Source organism: Myotis brandtii, unplaced genomic scaffold (genome assembly GCF_000412655.1).
Source record: "Myotis brandtii unplaced genomic scaffold, ASM41265v1 scaffold17, whole genome shotgun sequence".
NCBI classification, from domain to species: Eukaryota; Metazoa; Chordata; class Mammalia; order Chiroptera; family Vespertilionidae; genus Myotis; species Myotis brandtii.
The window spans coordinates 10,127,500-10,133,299 of NW_005356259.1; the positions used below are offsets into that span (position 1 = coordinate 10,127,500).

A 5,800-nucleotide genomic window follows, 5' to 3' on the forward strand; every position below is an offset into this window, starting at 1 on the left:
GTATTTTGAGGAAGAGCCACACTCAAGGGGCCAAAGAGCCGCATGTGGCTAGCAAGCCGCAGTTTGCCGACCACTGACCTAGGGGATCTCCTTTCACAATATTAGTGCTTGACTGAATTCAGCCATTTTGGGCCTAAATTCTTTAGTTTGTAGAAATCTGGGAATCAAGGTCAGGAGAATAGCAAATCATTCCTTTGATTTAGCAAATAATCTGATAACTGGATCATTCACCATCAGCATATGATCCTTTTTGAAAACCTGTAAATCACAGAAGCTTTTGAGGATAAAATGATTAAATAACCATTCCCCTCTTTTAATCAAGGCAGGTAGCAAAATTGCAACATACACTCTATGTTTTGTAATGTCACTTCCTTATCCTAAGGAGGACTTCTAGTTCTCTTTTAACTTTTATATATGTGAGGCGGAAAGTTCTTAAGTGGTAGTTCTAGTTAGATTCATATCATTTACGAACATGGATTTCCTTTTGTGATTATATCTTCTATCTTCTAATAAATGTGTAACTGCCTCTGTAACTATCCTAGTCAGATGATGAATGTTCGTATAATAATACTACCTCTCTCCCCACCTTTTTTCAAGAAGCTCGTGGACTTGGTTGCACAAAATCTGATATATTGCAATACCATCTCTGTGAATCGTAGACCATTAAAGCCAGAATTACAGCCCTCTAATTTGATAAGGGAAGAAACTGAGGCCCTTGAATTTAGAGAACTTTCTGGAAGTTTCCAAGCTAGTTAGTGGTTGTGTGGGATCTCATTATCTTGTTTTCTGGTTGATTGCCCTTTATGCCACACAATGCTATTAATGATTAACATTAAGGACAAAACTAAATCTAACCAGGTTATCAATCAGATTCCTTACTACGGAGTTGGTGGCACCCACTCAGCCAGGTCCCTGCAGGGGCAGGTTTCATACTATATCCTCAGGGGCAGAGAGCGTGTCCTCTAAGCTCCAGCCCATCGTATCCAGAGATCGCACTAGCAGTACGGACCATCAAGCCCCACTCACAGGTATGTTCTCCTCAAATCCACTCCATGACATTTCCCAGCAGCCCGGGGTGCAGGAATGTGCTTGACAAAGAGCTTCTCTCCTGCCCTCCCACCCAGCTAGTGAAGAAAGGGAAAATGGAGGAGTTCAGTGGATAACGCCTTGTTTGCCATCTTTTCACCATTGGTGAATTGGAAGCCAAATTTAAGATTAGGATCTGACAGTTTAATCATAAAAGTAGATTTTTCCTTTCTAAACCTTAGTTGAATCATCCCCATAAGTAATTGTTCAGGTTTAGAATGCCTGGGACTTGTATATTTTTAATATGGAATTATTCCACTTGCAGCATTCACTCAAACCCACCGCTCATTGTTCAAATCATACATTTCTGTACAGGAGAATGGAAAATGTGCTCCAATTCACTAATATTTTTAAACAATTAAAGCACAACGAAGAAAACGAAGCCTAATGTCCCCCTCTTCATCCTCCTCCTCTTCCTCTTCTTCTCTGACCAACATCGCTATAATCCACACTAATGAGGTAGACTGTGTTAAGAATTTTCTTCCCTTACCATTTCTCATTATTAATAAATTTTACACTGACAACTACAAAGTGAACATTTTGGATTTATGCACCTAACCTAATTACATATGCTGCATGTACGCATTTCATTATTTACTTGACAGATTCATTCCTTGATATCATAAATAATTAAACAAGAATCAAATATTAACAATCAGATACATGTTAATTCTCCTCAAATCTGTAGAAACAAACTATATTTTTATCTTCAGTTCAATAAGCACTGATTAAAATTTCTTCATTAGGCAAATTTCCTAAGCAAAGTTCTTGATCTACTTTTCTTACTTTCACTGAAAATTAAAACCTGGAACAAATTATTCCCAGATTACTGCATGGGGGAGGCGGGCGGGAGAGGGGATGAATATAACATCACATTCTTTCCAACAAACCATTGGCTTCGTAATCTTTCTCAAGCACTGCTGTATCGTATATATGAAGCATTAATCTATGTGTTTGTTAGGAATTTTCAAATATGGTTTTGAGTATAAGCTAGGAGCCAGCACCATATTGGTTGTTAGTGGAGTATTACCAGAGCCTCTTGTCTCATGGGATGATGGTTTCAACCAAACAATCATTTAATACCTTACAGAATCACTTCTAGGCATTCTGGATCATGCTAGAATTAAATTTACTAGGGCTGAAAATGTACCCTGAGGTCAACGTGTAGCTGTTCTTTTTTCTGCTTTAATGAGCTAGGCTTACATTTTTTTTATTCATGTATATCAACATCTTCATTGATCAAACTATTCCCACATTGTATCAAATTTGCTTTGGGAGCGCATACCATACAATTTCATCATTTAAAAAATATTAAAGATTCATAGATAGCCACATTATTCATAATACAAGATTAATGCCAGGCTGACAGGTTTTTGTAAAGACCTGACTCTTTTTTTCTAAGTGCATATCCCGTATCTATGTGAGATGGACCTCTGATGTTGCATATTGATCACTCCCTTCTCTTCTCTTCTAATGCTAAAGAGAGAATATTATGGAATGATTGTCAGGGTTAGTGTGTCTCTGACCTACACATGTACTATTAATAATTTATGAGCTGACTGGAAATATAGCACCAGGAGACCAACCGAGGACCACTGTCGCTGCCGGGAATGACACAGCCTCAGGCTTGACAGCAGGTGCACCCAGACTTTGAGGTTCTGCTGTTAAAATCATCGACGGACACACATGCTCCAAGTGTCAGAGCCGACTGAGTGGAAGGAAGCCAGCCTCTTTGTGTCTTTAACTAGCCACATTTACCTCTTTTTAATATATATATATAATGTTTATTGAGTACAGAGAGGAAGGGAAAGGGAGAGAGAGATAGAAACATCAGTGATGAGAGAAAATCATTGATCGGCTGCCTCCTGCAACTCCCCACACTGGAGATGGAGCCCACAACCCAGGCATGTGCCCCGACCAGGAATTGAACCACGACCTCCTGGTTCATAGGTCAACACTCAACCACTGAGCCACACCAGCTGGGCCATTTACCTCTTTTTATCCTAAACTTTCCGTGACATGAGATTTCCTTTTTAAATTATTTAATCACATTATCAAGGGAACTCTTATTGTCTAGAAACATCAGAGAATCTAAATTCAAACAATATGGAGCAAACTATCAGGTCTTTCTTCTTATTTCCCCCACTCTTTCACACCCAGAGGTTGTCTGGTGTGTATCTTTCCAGAATGTTCTATGCTTATACAAAGACAGAGGAGGTGGGGAGAGAGAGTTGCCTCTATCCTCAAAAACAGTATAGCACTCTATATACTGTGCTGCAAGTTGCTTTTTTCGCTCAACAATATGTCAAAGACATTCCCCATATCAGCACATACATTTGTAGCTCACTTTTCAAAAAACAATATAGTCATCCATTTTATAGAGAGGTACCATGGCTCATTTATCCATTCCATCATTAATAGATTGTTACAGCATGTCAGATTTTTCACAATTAAAAAACAATGCCACACACACACTGGGCGTATATGCTGTGCACCTGCTCATCTATTTCACTAAGACAGACTTCACCAAGATAGTCCTAGAGGTAGAATTGCAAGGTCAGTAACTGATTTTTTAAATCTCCTTAATCCATTTATTAGGCAAGAATCAATAAATATTCCCATTAAGGATTTAAATAGTATAATATTTCATTAATAGATTTGCTCATAACATTTAAGTGCATTTTTAAAATATATTGTTAAAACCTGAATGCTATAGAGTAATCTAGGAAAAGATTATTTCAGTTTTACTTACAGTCATTTCATGTGCGAGTAGCTTTACGCAAAAGCAAACTGACTCTAAGTTGCTTCTAATGGTTTCCTCTATGTCATCAAGCCACACGTCTGAATATATTATTTTTAACATCAATGTCCAAAGCAGCCAGTCTTCATGTTGACAAAGCTACAAATCACCACCCCTTCAAAGTGTGTTTATAAAGATTGACAACTGTTAAACCGCTTCATGCTTTTCAGAATACATTTTTAAAAAATTTATGTTTGAACACACTGCAGCCAGGAAATCTAATTAAAAACTGTGTGTGTTTATTTGAAACCATCGCAAGTAAGTACATTTGTAAAATGCTCTGCTTTTCAGCTGCACGACTGGGAGCCTTGAAGCCTAATGGTCAGCCGCTGCCTGTCAGTTCCGATCATGTGAACTGGGAGACGCTCTCCGAACACGCGCCTGGCCTCGGATGACAGACACCTCCTATCTGCTAGGATTCATAAACACAGGAAGGCTGATCATTTCGTGGAGGGATTCCTTCAGCAAGAAGATCAAGGGAAACCTTGTTACGCCAAATGCCTTACTAGTCGAAAGTAGCCAGGACACTGAAAACTGGAAACTAGTTAATGGTTTGTAACAAGTCAGAAATGAAGACGTTGGACCAAGAAAATGACATGAAGCAGCACTGGCTACAGGAGAAAAGAGCGGCCTGTCAGAATCAGGCAAGGGCCGTGGTGACAGGTAGACAATAAAATGGGATGACACCGGTGCCTCTCACTAGGGGGGGTTTCAACAGCTTTCTCCTTCTCTGGGGAGTTTCCCTGCGCTTCCTTTGCAGGAAACCTTTCCTCTGCAATTGGCAGCAGACCCTTTGGAGGTCTTATTAAAATTCTCCTTCTGTGTCATAAAGTGTGTTGTAGGAGGCAGATGGTAGGACGCGGACAGTGACTCCTTCACTGTGTGAGGGGGAAGGGGGACAACAGGCAGGTCAGTGAGGTGGCTCCGGGGCTGACATACCCCAGGGACCCTGCACAGCGGGCGTCCTGAGAGAGGAAGCAGGTCAGAGGGGAAGGCAGGCCAGTCCCACCTACAGGCCTGTAGCGCGAGTCCAAACACAGCAATATGGCGCATAATGACTATTTCATATTCAGGTCGGCATCCATTCTACCTGCAAGTGAACTTCGCTTAACCATCCACGGTGTGCAGTCCAGCGGCTCCATGAGGATGCCACTGTTTTCGTTTTTAAGAGAAATAGTCTGTCACTCACTCTCTGCCCCAACACTGCAGCCGTAACGGTGCACCTCTGCCTACCCCATTATGTGCTCCAAAGGCGAGGCCACGAAAGACTTGATAAAAAGCCAAGAACCCAGCGATTGCCCACCGAGTTCCTTAATACCAGTGGTTTCAAAAAAATGAAGCCACTGGATCTGAAATAAGGCTATCACTGTTTTTACTCAACGCTGTTCTAATGTAAAGTTATTTCGCATTGTCTATTTAAAGTGTTAGAATATCTCTAAACTAATTTCCAACAGAGTAATAGCTGTTAGAACGGTCTTCTAAACCATTTCTCTCTGTTTTGTTCTATTCCCAATGTATTTTAGGCGGCATGACAGAATAAACATTTCATAACCTTTTTTTTTTCTACTAATGTCATTGCAACCAGTGGGAGGTCTGTATTTTCCACGCTGCGCTCCCACATCTAGAATGATCTCTGATATAGATTAGCTGTCCCTTAGTGAGCGATGAAAGACAAAACCTTAGCCTCTTAAAGCCAGTCTCCTTTGACAGCATGCGCATATTTACATGAAATAAGAAGCAAATATTTGTTCTTTTCATACAAGCTGTCAACACAAACTCAGGTTGTTTAGAGACCTGTTCAGACAAACAGAATTGGCATTGGCTATGTGACAGATGATAAGAGATCAACAATAGGTAAAAATCAAAGACTATTTATAAGGAAGTAAAGAGCCCCCTGGGCACGGCTCAGTTGGC

General features: G+C 40.4%; 1 long non-coding RNA gene across 1 annotated transcript; it reads left to right on the forward strand.

Moving 5' to 3' along the window:
* Positions 1 to 769: 769 nt before the first annotated feature.
* On the forward strand, positions 770 to 5,800 carry LOC102246211. Its single transcript, XR_313403.2, has 3 exons — positions 770 to 1,028; positions 4,178 to 4,549; positions 4,960 to 5,800. It is a non-coding gene; the product is annotated as an uncharacterized LOC102246211 (long non-coding RNA).